Source organism: Mesoplodon densirostris, chromosome 4 (genome assembly GCF_025265405.1).
Source record: "Mesoplodon densirostris isolate mMesDen1 chromosome 4, mMesDen1 primary haplotype, whole genome shotgun sequence".
NCBI lineage: Eukaryota > Metazoa > Chordata > Mammalia > Artiodactyla > Ziphiidae > Mesoplodon > Mesoplodon densirostris.
This window is the reverse complement of record NC_082664.1, coordinates 53,217,935-53,237,353: the sequence shown is the minus strand read 5'-3', so window position 1 is coordinate 53,237,353 and position 19,419 is coordinate 53,217,935.

Genomic DNA, 19,419 nt, shown 5'->3' with positions numbered 1-19,419 from the left:
AGTCCTTTATTAATTGTTTTCTTTTCTTAAGCAGCTGTCAACAAAAAGTCTCAGAAAGACAAGTCAAAAATATTTCTTTTCCTTACCACTAGGGAAAAAAACAGACCCCATTCTGTGTCATCAAACTAGTTATTATAAAGTCATAAATTGAGATCAATGGATTAATCTACATGTTCTATTCAGGGCAGAATGTGTGCAAAATGTGTACCTGTATTCTGTTTTCTGTTAATTTTGCCCTTGAAAATTTTATTGGTTAAAAGAAGATCTTTTTAGATACCTGGACACCAGAAATAATTTCTTTGTCCTATACAATATAACAGTAACTCTTAAAAGTCTGTTTTTCCTTGTTAGTCGCATTACTTGTTAAGATCTTGGCCAAGAAATAATATTTATATTAACATCTGTGTTTCTCTAAAAATATAAGCTTTTGTAATTTATTTCAAAAAAGTTAAAATCTCACTTTTTCCTTTTAGCCATAAATGCATAACATGTGAATTATGAGTATGCTGTATGCTCTCTTTTAACAAAAAGATTAAGAATATTTTTCTCCTTTAAATCAACAGTTTCCTTCAGCTATTAAAAAAAGAAGGAAGTCTTGCTGTTAGCGATAACATGGGTGGACCTTGAAGGCATCATGGTAAGTGAAATAAATCAGAGAGAAAAAGACAATAAAAAAGTATCTCATTTATATGTGTAATTTAAAAACAAAACAAAACTGAAAAAGTTTTGTTAAAAAGTTTTGCTAACTTTTTAACAAAAGTTAAATTTAATTTAAAATTTGTCAGACAGTGTTTTTTTCTCTCCTTCTAAAATATAATCTCAATGAAGACTGAGTTTATGTATTGAATCTCAGTAAACTAGTATAGTAATTAGCAGTTAATAAAAATATTAAATGCATGAAAAGATTCATGAATAATGTATATGACTGAGTCAGTAAGTTCTGGCCTTTGGTTGACACAGCTATTATCTCAAGCAAAATGATGAATGATCTCTGTTAAAACCTTTTTCCTTATTAGTTTTTTATTTGTTATGGATTCCTAAAATTATTCCAAATAGTTAAGTTTGCTGGGATTCTGATTCTATGAGCTCAAAATATACTCATATTATCAGTTTCTAAATCATTAGCCTGCTAAATAGTATAATAGTATTATTTCTTTTTTTTTTTTTTTGCGGTACATGGGCCTCTCACTGTTGCGAAGCACAGGCTCTGGACGCGCAGGCTCAGCGGCCATAGCTCACGGGCCCAGCCGCTCCGCGGCATGTGGGATCCTCCCGGACTGGGGCACGAACCCGTGTCCCCTGCATTGGCAGGTGGACTCTCAACCACTGCGCCACCAGGGAAGCCCAGTATTATTTCTTTAATTTCAAGTCAACCTGGGTTAATAGAATGAGAAGCCTTTCCTGTATAAATATGCTCAACATACTAGCTACAAGTTTATTGATAATTGAGTTTATCTGTTTAGCTTTTATGGAAAATTAATTTAAAAAGTTAATGCTGGGCTTCCCTGGTGGCGCAGTGGTTGAGAGTCCGCCTGCCGATGCAGGGGACACGGGTTCGTGCCCCGGTCTGGGAGGATCCCACATGCCGCGGAGTGGCTGGGCCCGTGAGCCATGGCCGGTGAGCCTGCGCATCCGGAACCTGTGCTCCGCAAGGGGAGAGGCCACAACAGTGAGAGGTCCGCATACTGCAAAAAAAAAAAAAAAAAAAAAAGTTAATGCTTTCCTACAAGTCTTAATATGATCCAACATTTTGCTTCCATATAACCACTACTCAATCAATCACATAGTAAAAGAGCGTGTTATAAAGTATGCAGTTAAACAATGGACTAAATCTTCATCTACCTAAGTAAAACAAATTTGGAAATACATGACATATAATTCATAAATCAGTAAATTTTGGAATCAGAAGGCCTATTATGGATATGTAGCTTGTTTCCTTGTAGATAAGGAAAATGAGATCTGTGAGTGGTTGAATGCCTGGCCAAAGTCACCCAACTGTCTAATAATAGATGTCTAGAACCAAGACTTCTAATTCTTAGTCTTTTGCTCTTTCTACTGTATATTACCTTTTATCTAAAATCATATTTGTGCCAGAACAACATGTATACTTGCCTTAATTCACTGTACCAATTCATGAATCCACTGATAATTTCTTATGTCTAGAGCAAAGATTTAACCATATGGCATATAAATTATAATCAGCAATTGTCAAAAACATCTTAACTTCAGACCTAAGTTGATCTATCAATGTTCAATATACCTTTAGAGTATATTTTTTTCAATGTAGATCTAGTACTTAATGATGGAGAAAGCACAAATTGTCAGTCTTCAAGTACAGAACTCCTGACCTAATTGAGTATCAGCTACATTTAACTAATAAAATGACCTTGCGGGACATTATACATGAGAAGTATAGAATAGGGCATAGAATGAAAGAAGAAATCAGATCAAGATATAGCCAAAAAGCAACATGCTTTTATGATTGATAATAAATTCACTAGAACAACAATATCTTGCAAAAGTTAGTTTCCTTTACCTTGTGTAATGAAATGGTTCACCAGATTACATCTAGACCTTTCTTTTCTCTCTAAACTTTTTTTCTTTCTTTACATGCATGATCTTTTAAGTATATGGTAGTGTATCTGAAAAACTAGAAATAGATTGAAAATTCTGGAATGAGAATTAAATAATTAAATAATAGCTTTAAAATATTTTGATGTTATTTTGATTGTTACTTAGTGTTTATAGCTCTCTCATATAATTGAACCACTACATTCAACAGCTATAGCATTCTTCAACTACAGAGAAATAAGTCTGGGGTTGGATTAATATACTGCGCCAGAGTTTATTTATTTGGCAATAATGAAAACAGTAGGCATGAGGTTGTTGAGTTACACCACATAGTGAATAAAGAGACACTGGTACCCATAAAAAAAGAAAACGAGCATATTTTCTACTTCCTATAGGTAAAAACCAATAGCAGGTGATTCACTGCTAACAGATCTCTTTCCCTAAGCCTTGTTAGATACTCAGTAATTCACAACTGTATATCTTGAGTAACAGGCAACTAGAGTAAAACAGCAAATGTTTCATTTGTTTTCTATCCTGAGTCAAACCTAAGCAGCTCCATGCTGGCACAGCTCTGTGAAGAAACCTATAACTTATATTGCTTTCCAAGGAGTTTGGAACTCCCTACAGGTTCCTGGGGTTTTGACATGTAAAGAGAAAGACCTCATCATCTAAGCTGGAGCGTTAAAGCCTCCATTTTATAACTCAAATAAACATTTTACAGTTTTCTTGGCATATACGTAAAATGCTTGACATTTCCAAAATATACCATGATTTTATTTCAAAAACTCTATAATGTCTTCTGTAATATTCCCCATACTTTTTTCCTTGCAGGCAATCTTATAGGCTGTGTGTGTGCACATAAGTGTGTAATATTTCTAAATAAACAAACAGTTATATATGTGTGGGTGCATGGGCAAATAGATGGATGGATGATAGGCAGGCTCACAGAGGGTTTGGGATTTGAGTCCATGTGGTGATGGTGGGTGTTAACAGTCCCTATTGTCTCTTGCGACATCTCTGCCTGTGTTGGATCTCAGACTCCCAGTGCCATTTGAGCTGCCCAGGGGCACATGTCTATATTGGAGCTGGCGTTTTGGGAGAATAGGCTCAGTGAAATCATGGAAAGTATCTCTCAAACATGGTAGATACAGATTTCCTGATTAAAATTTGAGCTTCAATATTTCTATCTGCATGATCTTGGGCAAGTTACATAACCTTCTTTGTCTCTGTTTCTTCAGCCTCCAGGTTAAATCAGTATACACCTAGGAGACAGAGAATAATGTGACTACACGAAGGACTTTGTTGGTGGTTGACAGCAAATATTTCCTATGGAATACACATTCCAAAGTTTTCAGAGAGACAAATGTCTCAAAACTGTCAGAAGCTATATCTTTTTTATGTACAGTTGGGATTCTAAATCCAAATAGAGAGTAATTAAAGTTTTTATTCTGGAAAATCTTGAGATAGCATTTTCTGAACACGTCCTATCATACTGCCCTGGATTCTTTCACCCAAGTCTAAGGTGACCACAAGGAAAAAGCATTACCATGTGTCCTGTGAGGCTAAGGGCTGACATCTTGGTTCATCTCTGAGAATGTACTTTTTAATACCATTTCTATTTATTGCTGCCCTTTTCTCCAAATAGCACTCAGAATTAGCCTCTTGTAGCAGTTTGTGCTCTGCTCAAAGAGACCTAATCAAGGGAATAGCTGAAGACTGAAATCCAAACTGCATTCTTTTTACCAAGCAATGTTCCCAGAAGGGTGGACATGTTTTTCTAAATTACCCAGTTGAGTAGAAATAGGTCACAAGGCAATCTAAATGTCTTTTTACAATGGTGATGGGAGAAAATGGCCAACAAATGAGATTTCAAAATGAAAATTAAAAAGAAATCCTAAAATTCCAAAGGATAAAAGAGGGCTAATTTGTGTGTGTGTGTGTGTGCGCGCATGGGTGTGAATCATATAGTTTTCCATTCTATAGAATTATAGATTTTCAACTTCCGTTATTCCATTCTCTTTCCCATAAAGAATGAAGTGAGGCCTAGGGAAAGACCAAAACTCACAGTCTCATGGGGCCTCTGCAAAATGTTACTTCTTATGCATGTCTAGTGTTTGGACACCAGAAATCCTTTTGCAAAGTCAGACCAATGTATATGCTATAATGAAAGTAAAATATTTAAATCTTTAGCTGTATGGTGAACTGTCTTCTTGAATTAACTGGTAGGAATCCATAAAGATATTTCACACATACTTAAAAAGATGATAATTAGGTTTGGGCCATTTGATATTCTGAAATGTGGTATTTGGCTTGCAGATAAAACCCTTTTAATTCAAGCCAGGAAGACTCTTGTGTAGAATCAATGACTAATATCTGAAATTTCTTATCTTTGACTGCATTTTTTGATTTTTGGAGCAGCAGTGGAAAGCATTTCAAAACTAATAGCTCTAGCAAATGGGAATCATCATTTCTCCCTCACTCCTTGGTTTATAAGGCACTTTCCTCCAGTAGAAAAGGGAATTTTAACCATAAAACATTGAAAGTCAGATTCAAGTGCTGAGATTCTTGACAATTTAATGAAGACTTTTCATGCATTTTTGCCACCTTCATGGTTCTGATGCAGTGATTTCAGAAAGAATGGTCTACTCTGATGAAGGAAATACACTGGCCAAATTTCAGGGGTCCCTTTACTCTTTATTTCATAACCACTGATTAATCTGTAATGTATTCAAAGCAGAAACTGGCCTTTTGGCTCTGAAGCTCTTCTTTCTTGTGCTTTGTGATATAGGTATGACAGAAATGATTTTTGACATTGTTATCTTCCATTTAATGTGGCATTGTAAGACCTAAAATATATCAAAGACTAAGACACCAATTACAGCATAATGCTAGACACTTCATATTTGGATGATATACACTTATCAACATACCTTCAAAAGTTAGTACAACTAAATAGGTAATGCAACAAAATATTTCCTTTTAAAGAAAACTTGTCTTTGAAAGATGAGAGGAAAAACACCTCATTCATCATCTACATCAAACTGCTCATTTTTATTGTGCAAAACCTTATATCCTTTTACATTTGTACATTAATCACAGATTGTACTGCTAGTAGAGCATCCATACATATTCCATGGATGCAAACAGGAATATTTTCACTTTTCCTGACATATGCCTAAAATTTGAAAATTTTAAATATCTAGAATGGCTTTGATTTGTTTCATGTATATTCCAGATGAAGATAATGGATACTTTTGAAGAAGCATTCACATGTGTACTATTTTATAAAGTGTACACATTAAGTTTTATTTTTCTAGAAGAATGCTTCCTTCCAGTTGGAATTTTACATTTCTTAGGAAAACTCAAAAGGCATTTGAAATTGTCAAATAATCAGCGTTGGGTTTTTCCAAAAATTATTTCATGAGAGAAATAAATGCCTTATATTTATAACAAATATTTTAATACTAATATTTATATTAGTTTTAAAGCGTTGTAATATTAATAGAAACTGTGAACCAAATGACTGTGTTTAGCTATGAATAGTAGATATTTTAGTAATAGCTGTTGAGCTGCACATTTATCCCCAGAAATCTGCTATGATCCCTTAAAAAATATCTTGAGTTGTGGGTAAATATGGAATAGATGATAAAGACACATGGTACAGAAAAAAGAGAAATAAAGCCATCAGAGTAGCCAAGGTCCATAGCACTATATAAAATATATTGAACTTATTTTATTACTATCAATCATGTACAGAGCTCTCTTATTAAAGGATTTAATGTAAAACTTCCTCTCCTCTCTGTAAATTATAAAAAATCAATGAGTCTGTACTAAATCTTCCAAATTTTATGGAAGATACTTTTTGACAGTCAGTATATGAGTGAATTTCAAACAAAGCTTCTGAGAAGTAAGCAATTCAACTATACAAAGAACAATGCCTAATAAACCCTATCATGCCCTAATATAGAAAGAAGAAATGTGTGACTTGTGAACTTCCTTCTAAACAGAATTGGAACAATCACATAATTTGCAACTTAAGTATATATTATAATGTTCTTTACATGGAAATATTACTTCTTCCCTATCCATCTTAACAGGAGTTATTGTGACAATCAAAATGAGAAAATCTTGTGCTAGTGCCTTGAAAACTGGCAAGTACTGTACTCTTCTTCAGTGTAATTATTTTGTTGTGATTATTTCTTTAGAGCATAGATTGTATTTATGATGTATAAAATACTCTTCAAGTTGATATTAAAAACAATGAAGACTCATTATAGTATTTTGCTACACTTAACACTCTCCTTTAGGATTACTCTCTTCCTTTATTAGTTTCCTTGGAAACTTGTATTCAGTAATCACTAATAACTAGCAACTAGTGATCATTTGTATGAAAGTATGAAAATAGTTTTCCTATTTTCCCTGTTTTTTCCTCAAATAGAAAGTTCTATGCAAAAATCAAGTGCCTGGTCTGAGTGTAAAATCAGTCTTCCATATACTACTGCACCAAAATTCAAAACACAGTAAAATACACCATGATATTTTATATAGATATATGTATATAGCCTAGTGTTTAGCTTTGAGGGAAGGCAACCCTAATTTTGGATTCCAACTTTCACATTTACTGGCTGTGTCTATAAAATGAGAATTATATTAGTAGTACTCTGGTAATTTTGTTATATGGATTCATTCTTTTGCTTATTTAGAAATATTTATTGAGATCCTACTATATTCATGACACTGTTTTAGGTGTTAGAGACACCTTCACAATCAGGAGGATCAAACACCTGCCCTCATGGAGCCTGCTACCTAGGTGGAGATTAGCTGAGCTAATACATTGCAAGCATTTAGCATATTTCCTGGAATATGGTAAATATTCCCTAAGAAGAGCAGCTGCCATTGCTTCTGTCATTTGTGAAATAACTAGATGATTGAGAAAGTCACTTCATTAGAGTCCTACAGAAATCATAACACTGTATTTGCTTTGGAACAACTGCTACTCTCCAGCTAACTCCAGTCATAATACTCCTTAATAAAAATGTGAGATACATTGAACTTAATTCACTCAATGTTCCTTTTTTTTTTTTTGGCAATAAATACAACTATGTGGTATGGTGGAGTATTTTAACTTTCCAGCTGAAGGTACTATCAAAAGGCTGAGTACCACGCATTTTGCCCCCATTAGAACTACTTTGTTCTAAATACTAAAAACTCAAATATCCTACTTTTTATGACTTTGATTGACGAGAGAGATTTAATTCATGTTTCTAGTAGCAGAATTTATTACTTCTACACAACTTCTGCTGTTATCAGAATTAGATTCTACTTTGTCAAAACAAGTTATTTTATGTTGACTTAATGACTTAAGTATATAGAGTATATTAAAATTGTACATCACCTGACACAAGTAATATTGTATGTACTTTATCACCTGTTATTTAGAATAGTGTTTCATCAGAAAATATTTGATAATATCTTTGTAGTATAATAATCACACAAAAGAAATCATGGTGTATAGCTTTCTTCTTGAGTGTGGAAAAAATAGATGAAGCAAATTTTGTTGCTTAATACATTTGTGAAATTCTTCATAACTAGGAGACCTCTACTTTAAATGGACTATAGAGATAACAATAGTATTTTATATTAAAAATTTCCAGAATATTCAGGAGAGTGGTGGATGGGCACTTTTTATTTTGGACTTTAAAGCACAGAATTATTTGAAAATATCTCACTTAGCACAACATGAATAAAATGTAATCACATATCACATAAAGTATTAAGTTTCAGTCTCATTTAACCACCATTATTCTTAACTACAGAAATGTTCATTGCTTGTGAGCTATTAAATATGCAATTTAATATTAAGTGTGTCACACTTTGGTAACTCTCACGATATTTTAAACGTTTTCTATATTATTATATTTGTTTTGGCAATCTATGGTCAGTGATCTTTGATGTTACTATTGTAATTATTAAGGTGTGCCATGAACCACCCCCAAGATGGCAAACTTAATTGATAAATGGTGTGTGTGTTCTGACTGTTCCACAACCCAGCCATTCCCCCGACCTCCCTCCCTCTCTTTGGGCCTCCCTATTCCCTGAGGCACAACAATATTGAAGTTAAGTCAATTAATAAGCCTATAGTGACCTTAAGTGTTCAAGTGAAAGGAAGAGATGCAATTCTCTCTCTTTAAATGAAAAGCTAGAAACGATTAAGCTTAGTGAGGAAGACATGTTGAAAGTTGAGACGGACCAAAAACTAGGCCTTTTGCAGCAAACAGCCAAATTTTGAATGCAAAGGAAAACTTCTTGAAGGAAATTGAAAGTGCTACTCCCGTGAACACAGGAACATTGTGAAAGCAAAACAGTCTTATTGCTGATAAGGAGAAAGTTTTAGTGATCTGGATAAAAGATCAAACCAGCCACAGCATTCCCTTAAACCTAAGCCTAATCCAGAGCAATGCCCTAACTCTCTTCAGTTCTGTGAAGGCTGAAAGGGATGAGGAAGCTGCAAAAGAAAAGTAGGAAGCTAGCAGAAGTTGTTTCATGAGGTTTAAGGAAAGAAGCTCTCTCTATAACATAAAAGTTCAAGGTGAAGCAGCAAGTGCTGCTAATAGAAGCTGCAACAAGTTATACAGAAAATCTAGCTATGATCATTAATGAAGGCGGCTATGCTAAACAATAGGTTTTCAGTGTAGACAGGACGGCCTTATAATGGAAGAAGGTGTCATCTAGGACTTTTGTAGCTAGAGAGGAGAAGTTAGTGCCTGACTTCAAATCTTCAAAGGACCTACTGACTCTCTTGTTAGGAACTAATGCAGCTGGTGACTTTAAGTTGAGACCAATAAGTATTTACCATTCCAAAAATCTAGGGCCTTTTAGAATTATGTTAAATCTACTCTGCTTGTGTTCTGTAAATGGAAAAACAAAGCCTCGAGGACAGCACTTCTGTCTACAACATGGTTTACTGAATACTTTAAGCCTGCTGTTGAGACCTACTGCTCAGAAAAAATGATTCTTTTCAAAGTATTACCAATCATTGACAATTCACCTTGTCACCCAAAAGCTCTGATGGAGATAGATGTACAATGAGATTCATGTTTTTTTCATGCCTGCTAACACAATATTCTCCTTCAGCCCATAGATCAAGGAGTGATTTCGACTTTCAAGTCCTATTATTTAAGAAATAATTTTGTAAGGCTATAGCTGCCATAGACAGTCATTCCTCTGATGGATCTGGGCAAAGTAAATTGAAGACTTCTGGAAAAGATTTACCATTCTATATGCCATTAAAAACATTTGTAATTCATGGAAATAGGTCAAAAGATAACAGGAATTTGGAAGAAGTTGAGTCCAACCCTCATGGATGACTTGGAGAGGTTCAAGACTTCAGCAGAGGAAGTAACTAGATGTGGTGGAAATAGCATGAGAACTAGAATTAGAAATGGAGTCTGAAGACATGACTGAATTGCTGCAATCTCATGATACAACTTTAACAGATGATGAGTTGCTTCTTATGAATGGTCAAAGAAAGTGGTTTCTTGAGATCAAATCTACTGAAACGCTGTGAAGATTGCTGAAATGACAACAAAGGATTTAGAATATTCCATAAACTTAGTTGATAAAGGAGTGGCAGGATTTCAGAAAATTGACTCCAATTTTGAAAGAAATTCTACTGTGGTTAAAACACTATCAAACAGCATCACATGCTACAAAGGAATCATTCATGAAAGGAAGAGTCAGTTGATGAGGTAAACTTCATTGTTGTCTTATTTTAAGAAACTGCCACAGCCACCCTAACCTTCAGCTAACACCACCCTGGTCAGTCAGCAGCCATCAACATCGATGCAAGACCCTCCACCAGCAAAAAGATTAGGACTTGTTGAAGGCTCAGATGGTTAGCATTTTTTAACAATAAAGTATTTTTTAACTATGGTGCATACATTTTTTTTTAGACATAATGCTATTACATACTTAAGAGACTACAGTATAGTATAAACATAACCCTTACACACACTGGGAAACTAAAAAATGTATGTGACTTGCTTTATTGCGGTAGTTGCTTTATTCTTGTGGCCTGGAATGGAACACGCAATATCTCCGAGGTATGCCTATAGTGTTTTGGAGAGTCTTTTATTGGCACCCAAGCAGCAGTTGCTATATTCACTTTAGATGATTTCAAAATAACACGTGGATGGAATTCTTTTATTAGAAAAGTAGAAAGAAAGGAACTAAATAAGAAAAAAAGCAAGTATAATTGTTATAGTACTTATGAATATATTGTACTGTTTGGTAGAGGTAAAACTGATTATAATGTTTGCAATTACGTGAAGCCTTTGTTTAATCACCAATCTTCCTTTATTAAAGAATTGGAACACTCATTAGAGATATCAGCAAATGAAAAGATAATGAGTCCTAGCCTTGGTCCCAAATAGCTCTTCTTTTTTATAGTTTTCTGGGTTTCACATTTGTCCTTTTATGTTTAGTTACCTTCTTTTCTAGGGAATTAAATTTCTATACTGGATACAAAGATTCCCTCAGAGATTAGCTGCATTTACTTAACTAATTTGATAGTACAAATGGTCTTTTGAATATACTGCTCTAAAATTGTATTTCTATTACTCTCATCCTTTAATGTCTTTGTAAGCAAACATTTTCTTTGCCTGTGACATTTATTCTAACTACTTTTAGACATGATGACAACAATGACCCACAGATAAACCAAATTCCAAAGGTCAAATTTCAACTTGGATTGTTTTTTTATAATTTTTAAAATCTACTTGTCCTTTTAAAATATAGCATTAATAAAGAGAAAATTAAATTTTAAAGGAAGAACAATTGGAACATATCTGAGCCAAAGCACATTTTATTGTGCAGGTGAGAATAAAAGTCCAAAATATAATAAGAAATTTAATGATAGTTGAGGACACATTTTTTTGTCATAAATGCAGGTCAAGAAGTAGCTAGACTTGCTATAGGAAATATTTAGTCTACATCGGATAATTAAACACCAGAACTGTAGACACAGCTATGCCTAACTTACTCAATAATATCCAGGGGTATGCTGGAGGAGGTTCTTATGGGTTTGCAAGAACCTATTTACATTTATTTCCAATTCCACATTCAGTGACCTTATGTTAGTTGCTTGAAATCAGCCATGGTGGGAATATTTGCATCTCAGAAATCAGCAAATACCTCAAATCAGAGCTTTCTCTCCCCTGGAGAGCTGCTTATTAAATTTACTAGCATACCACTGGCAATATCCTAAGAAGTGAAGACGGGAGTGTACAACTTTTAAAGGCAGAATTTAAAGCAGGCACATTGTGCTTGGTGATATTCCAGAGATCCTACTTCTACTCTTTTTCTGTGTTTAAAAACTGTGGATGATGATCTTCCTGTGTCCTACTTCCAACCTGTCATCACTTTAACATTTCTATCTTTCCTTACCTAATGCCAAGATGCTCTGGATACCAGAGGTAGTAAGTCCTAAGAACTAGTATCCATTTAGGCCTACAAGGATCAAAACTCTTAATAGTAGAAGCACATTTCTCCCTGTAATTGCCTCATAACCTTTTTAGATGATTGGGTGAGAATCTTAAAAAAATTAAATCTCTGCTAAAGCATACCATCAAAACCAAGGGTTCCTGGACCTCTGTGAATTCTGTCTCTTAATACCAACAATTATGTTAGGAGGTATGCAGAAAAGAGTTAACCCAGCAGGGTTTGGGTGCTCACTCTGCAGTAGAGGGTTAACTCAATGGAATTAGGCAGTTCAAACCTCATACATTCTAAAGAAAGGATTGGCCCTTGACCAGGTTCTGGGAGATTATCTCAACCCTTGGAATATCCTGCATGATGAGAGTATTTTTGTACAGTGGAGCCATGCGCCATGCTGGAGAGTTTATATTAACAATGTGCTTTATGATGGGGGCCTTGGGCCCAGATGTATTAGTTTGATCTCTGGAGGGGTTAGAGATTGAGTAATTCAGATGAGGCATGCTGGTGCTCCATGCCTATGTGACTAACCCTTCCCACCCATGTGAAAAATCTCTGTACACCACAGCTCAGGTGAGCTTCCCTTGTTGGCAGTACTTCATGCATGTTGTCACATGTCATTGTTGGGAGAATTAAGCACTGTCTGTACAGCTCCACTTGGGAGAGGACAACTGGAAGCTTATGGCTGGTCTCTTCTGGACTATGCCCTATTTACCTTTTTCCTTTGCTGATTTTAATCTCTAATCCTTTCACTATAATAAATGGTAACTGAATTTCTGAGTTGTGCAGGTCTTTCTAGTGAATAACTGAAACTGAGGGTCACCTTGGGAAATCTTGACACAAGTGATATTCAGGTGAAGGCACTGACCTGGAAGTCAGGAGTCCTTAAATGTATTCCTCCTTCTGTCAAGAATGTAACTATGACCTGAGGCCATCTGCTCCCTTTGCTAGATTCCAGTTTATCTATATACATTTTAACCTATGTGACTTCTGAGTTCAATTCTATATCTGATATTCTGTGATTCTAAATATGCAATTTACCTGTTTTGTTTCTGTCTAGGACTTCAAAGACAGTTAACACACTCAAGTCCTAGGTCTTTGAAAGTAAAAAGGCATGTGAGAATACTTTAGTGCTAATAGTAAATCTGGTTTACCTTTGATTTTTTTTGGGGGGGGGGAGTCTCCCTCTGATCATCTGCTATTCAAAGGTGCCACTACTAAAGAAATCAACAAAACCAAAAAAAAAATAGCCCCCTGTATGTATAACAATGTGTTGGGCACTGTGGACAATGGATACTTTTTATATGAAATTATATTCTTCATTGTCATTATTGGGAACCATAAACTTTAAAATATTATGTTATTTGTCTCAAACAGGAAGACTATAAAGTTGTCAAGGGATTGAGCAATGTCTTCCGGCAAAACTTCAAAAATTTCAAAACACGTTTATTAACATCAGAAGTTAAACCAGGCAAAGTTAATTCTCCATTGCTCTTATGATAGGATCATACATTTCAAAAGTTAGGATTTCTTGGAGCTTCAGTGATTTAACTATATTTTTGAGTAATAAAAAGAAGATGGCAAACTACTTCTGACTATTTTTTTTTTGTATTTTCCTCTTAAATGGTTTGATTTAATTCTGTGGACAATCTTAATCAGAATTAACAATTTGGATCTTAAGCCAAGGAGTATAGAATGAATTGAGGTCTTTGCCTAGTGTAAACTATATCATTCAGCCTTTAAATGTATCTTACCCATCTTTTGAGGGACTCCTGACAGGTATCAAGAGAGATCCAAGTGCTCCTCCCTTTTTTTAGGTAAAGAAGTAAGGAAATGCATCTTTGCTTTATGGATACCAATAGAAGAAACAGGGATTGTCCTATATTCTTTTGTTTTATTTTGGAAAAATATAACATGAAATCTACTCTCTTAAAAACATTTAAATGTACAATATGTTATTGCAGACTATAGGTACGTTTTATAGCAGATCCCTAGAGCTTGTTCATCTTGCTTGACTGAAACTTCATGCACCTTTATTAGTAACTCCCTGTTTCTCCTCAATCCCCAGTCACCTGGCAACCACCATCCCACTCTTTGATTCTATAAATTTGACTCTTTTAGATACCTCATAAAAGTGGAATCATGCAGTATTTGTATTTCTGCGATTGGCTTATTTCTGTTAGCATAATGCCTTCAGGTTTCACACATGGAGTTGAATTTTGCAGAATTTCCTTTTTTTTTTTTAAAGGCTGAATATTATTTCATTGTTTGTACAGTTGACCCTTGAGCAACTTAGGGAGTTAGGGGCACTGACCACATATGCAGTCGAAAATCTGAGTATAGCTTTACAGTTTGCCCTCTGTATCAGCAGTGCAGTTCTGCAGCTGCGGGTTCAACCAATCACCAATCATTTAGTACTGCAGTAGGTATCTATTGAAAAAAAAATTCTTGTATAAGTAGACCCATGCATTTCAACCCTGGTCAACCATATAGGTGACAGTTTCTTCATCCATTCATCCTTCAATGGACATTTAGGTTGTTGCCATGTATTGGCTATTGTAAACTGCGTTGCAGTCAACATGTGAGTACAGATATTTCTTTGAGTTCCTGATTCCAATTTCAATTATGTTGAGGTATAGTCCCTCTATACCCAGATTGTTGAGACTTTTTATCATGAAAGGATGTTGAATGCTGTCAAATGCTTTTTCTACATCTGTTGAGCATTCATGTAATTTAAAAAATTTTTATTGAAGTACAGTTAATTTACAATGTTGTGTTAACTTATCCTGTACAGCAAAGTGATTCAGTAATACATATATATATATATATATATATATATATATATATATATATATATATATACATTTTTAAATGCTCTTTCCCATTATGGTTTATCTTAGGATAGTGAATATAGCTCTCTGTGCTATATACTATGACCTTGTTGTTTATCCATTCCATATATAACAGCTTACATCAGCTAATTCCAACTTCCCACTCCATCCCTCCCCCAAATGCCTCCCCTTGGCAACTACAAGTTTGTTCTCTATCTCTCTGAGTCTCTTTCTGTTTTGTAGGTAGGTCCGTCTGTGTCATACATTAGATTCCACATATAAGTGATATATGGTATTTGTCTTTCTCTGACTTACTTCACTTAGTATGATAATCTCTAGTTGCATCCATGTTGCTGAAAATGGCATTATTTCATTCTTTTTTATGGCTAAGTAGTATTCCATTGTATATATGTACTACATCTTCTTTATCCATTCATCTATTGATGGACATTTAGGTTGTTTCCTTATCTTGGTTGTTGTAAATAGTGCTGCTATGAACATAGGGGTGCATGTATCTTTTTGGATTAGAATTTTGTCTGGGTGTATGCCCTAGAGTGGGATTGCTAGATCATATGGTAGTTCTATTTGTAATTTCTTGAGAAGCCTCCATACTGTTCTCCATAGTGGCTACACCATTTTGCATTCCCACCAAGAGTATACCAGGGTTCCAATTTCGGCACATCCTTAAATATTTGTTGTCTTTGGGGATTTTTCCACTTTTATTGACATATAATTTACATACATCACTGTATAACTTTAAAATGTACATCATAATGATTTGAATTATATACATTGTGAAAGGATAACTATAGTTTAGTTAATATCCATCTTCTCATATAGATACAATAAAGAGAAAAAACATGGCTCCTTGTGATGAGAACTCTTCAGATTTACTCTCTTAACAACTTTCATATGTATCATACATCAGTGTGAACTATAGTCATCATGTTGTACATTACATACCTAGTACTTATATATTTTAAAACTGGAAGGTTGTAACTTTTGATTACCTTCCTCCACTCCCATCCCCATCCTCTGGTAACCACAAGTCTGGTCTTCTTTTTTTAAGATTCCACATATAACAGAGATCATACTGTATGTGTCTTTCTCTGTCTGACTTTTTTCACTTAGTATAATGCTCTCAAGGTCCATCTATATTGTCACAAATGGCAGGATTTCCTCATTTTTTTTTTTTTTTTTTTTTTTTTTTTTTGCGGTATGCGGGCCTCTCACTGTTGTGGGCTCCCCCGTTGCGGAGCACAGGCTCCGGACGCGCAGGCTCCGGACGCACAGGCTCCGGACGCGCAGGCTCAGCGGCCATGGCTCACGGGCCCAGCCGCTCCGCGGCATATGGGATCCTCCCAGACCGGGGCACGAACCCGTATCCCCTGCATCGGCAGGCGGACTCTCAACCACTTGCGCCACCAGGGAGGCCCGATTTCCTCATTTTTAAGGCTAAATAATATTCGTGTGTGTGTGTGTGTGTGTGTGTGTATCTTCTTTATTCATTCATCTGTTGGTGGGCACAGATTGCTTCCATATATTGGCTAATGTAAATTATGCTGCAATGAACATAGGGGTGCCTGTATGTTTTTAAATTAGTATTTTCATTTCTTCTGATACGTACCTAGGAGTAGAAATGCTGAGTCATATGGTAGTTCTATTTTTAATTTTTTGAGGAGGCTCCATACTGTTTTCCATAGTGGCTGTACCAGTTTATAAATTCACCAACAATGCAAAAGATTTCCTTTTCTCCACATCCTCACCAGCATTTTCTATCTATTGTCTTTTTGATTATGGCCTTTGTAACAGGTGTGAAGTGATATCTCATTTTGGTTTTTATTTGCATTTCTCTAATGACTAGTGATGTTGAGCATCTTTCAAGTACCTATTGGTCATTTGTATATCTCTTTTTTGGAAAAATATCTATTCAGGTCTTTTGTCCATTATTTTTTTTAACATCTTTATTGCAATATAATTGCTTTACAATGTTGTGTTACTTTCTGCTGTATAACAAAGTGAATCAGCTACATGTATACATATATCCCCATACCCCCTCTCTCTTGAGCCTCTCTTCCACCCTCCCTATCCCACCCCTCTAGGTGGTCACAAAGCACCTAGCTGATCTCCCTGTGCTATGCAGCTGCTTCCCACTAGCTATTAGTTTTACCTTTGGTAGTGTATATATATATGTCAGTGCTTCTCTCTCACTTTGTCCCAGCTTCCCCTCCCTCCCCCCACCATGTCTTCAAGTTCATTCTCTACGTCTGCGTTTTTATTCCTGTCCTGCCATTTTTACCTGGATATTTGGGGTTTTGCTATTAAGTTGTATGAATTCTTTATATATTTGAGAAAGATTGGCATTAATTCCCCTTTAAATGTTTGGTAAAATCTACCAATGAAGCCATTTGATTCTGGGCTTCTCTGTGTTGGGAAATTTTTGATTACTGATTCAATTTCTTTTCTAGTAATTGGTCTAATTCAGATTTTCTAGTTATTCCTGATTTAGTCTTGGTAGTTTATATGTTTCTAAGAAATTTTCCATTTTCTAAGTTGTCCAGTTTGTTGGCATATAGTTGTTCAGAGTAGCCTCTTATGATCCTTTGTATTTCTGTGGTATCATTTGTCTCTTTTTTCATTTATTGTTTTGTTCATTTGGGTCCTCCATCTTTTCTCCCTGGTTAGTCTAGCTAATGATTTTTCAATTTTATCTTTTCAGAGAACAAACAGTTTAACCTTTTCTATTATTTTCCTGATCTCTCATTTACTTCTGCTCTAATCTTTATTATTTCCTTCCTTCTGCTGACTTTGGTTTCAGTTTCTTTTTCTTTTGTCTTTTGCTTTTTGATAACAATCATACTGACAGGTGTGAGGTGACAGCTCATTATGGTCGTGATTTACATTTCCCTGATTATTAGTGACATTGAGCATTTTTTTAATATAGGTAGGCCATTTTTAAGTTTTCTTTGCAGAAAATTTATGTATGTCCTTATCTTATTGGGTTATCAAGGTTTTTTTTAACTATTAAGTTATAGGAATTCCTTATATATTTTGGATATTACCCCCTCATCATATACATGGTTTGCAAATAGTTTCTCCCATTCTGTGGGTTGCCTTTTTGCTTTGTTGCTTATTTCCTTCGCTGTGCAGAAGCTCTTTAGTTTGATGTAGTTGTTTATTTTTATTTTTATTTTTATTGCCAGGGCTTTTGGTGTCATATCCTTCAAATCTTTGCCAAGACATATCATGAAAGATTTTCCCTATGTTTTCTTCTATGAGGGTTAAAGTTCTAGGTCTTATATTTTAAGTCTTTAATCCAACTTTGATTTGATTTTTTGTAAGGTGTAAGATAAGGATCCAATTTCTTTCTTTTTTTTCTTTCTTTTTTTTTCATGTGGTTATTCAGTTTTCCCAGAGCCATTTGCTGAAGACTGTCCTTTCCCCATTGTGTGGTTTTGTGAAATATCATTTGACTTTTTAGGCATGGGATGCATGGGTTTATTTCTGGGTTCTCTATTCTGTTCTATTGGTCTATAAGTTTGTTTGTGTGCCAATACCATACTATTCTGGTTATTGTAACTTCTTTTTTTTAATTTTAATATTTTTTCTATTTCTGTAAAACTACCACTGGGATTTTGATAGGGATTGCATTGAATCTGTAGATTGCTTTGGATAGTATGGACATCTTAAGAATATCAGGTCTTCCAATCCATGAACGTGAGACATCTTTCCATTTGTTTGTGTCTAGTTAATTTCTTTCACCAATATTTTGTAGTTTTCAGTATTCAAGTCTTTCACCTTAGTTAAGTTTATTCCTAAGTATTTTATTCATTTTGGTGCTGTTGTAAATGAAATTGTTTTCCTAATTTCTTTTTGTATAGTTCATCTTTAGTGTATAGAAAAGCAACTGATTTTTGTATGTTGATTTTTTATCCTGAAACTACACTGAATTTACTTATTAGTTCTAGAAGTTTTTATGGAGTCTTTAGGGTTCCCTATATATAAGATCATATCATCTAAAAACAGTGACATCTAAAAATTTACTACTTTTCTAATTTGAATGCCTTTTATTTCTTTATCTTGCCTAATTGCTCTGATGAGGGCTTCCCGTACTACATTAAATAGAAGTGGTGATGGTGTATATCCTTGCCTTTTTCCTGGTCTTAGAGGAAAAGCTTTCAGTTATTTTCTGTTGAGTATGATGTTATCTGTAGGTTCTTCAAATATAGTCTTTATTAGATTGGGGAAATAGACTTCTATTCCTGGTTGTTGTGTTTTTATCATGAAAGGGTGTTGAATTTTGTCAAATAGGTTTTTTTGACATTTATTGTGATAATCATGTGATTCTTATCCTTTATTCTATTAATGTAGTATATCATATTACTAGATATTCATATATTTAGCTGTTCTTGCCTCCCAGCAATAAGTCCCGCTTGGTTATGGTGTATGATCCTTTTAATATGCTGTTGGATTCTGGTTCCTGATATTTTTTGAAGATTTTTGCATCTGTATTTATCAGGGATAT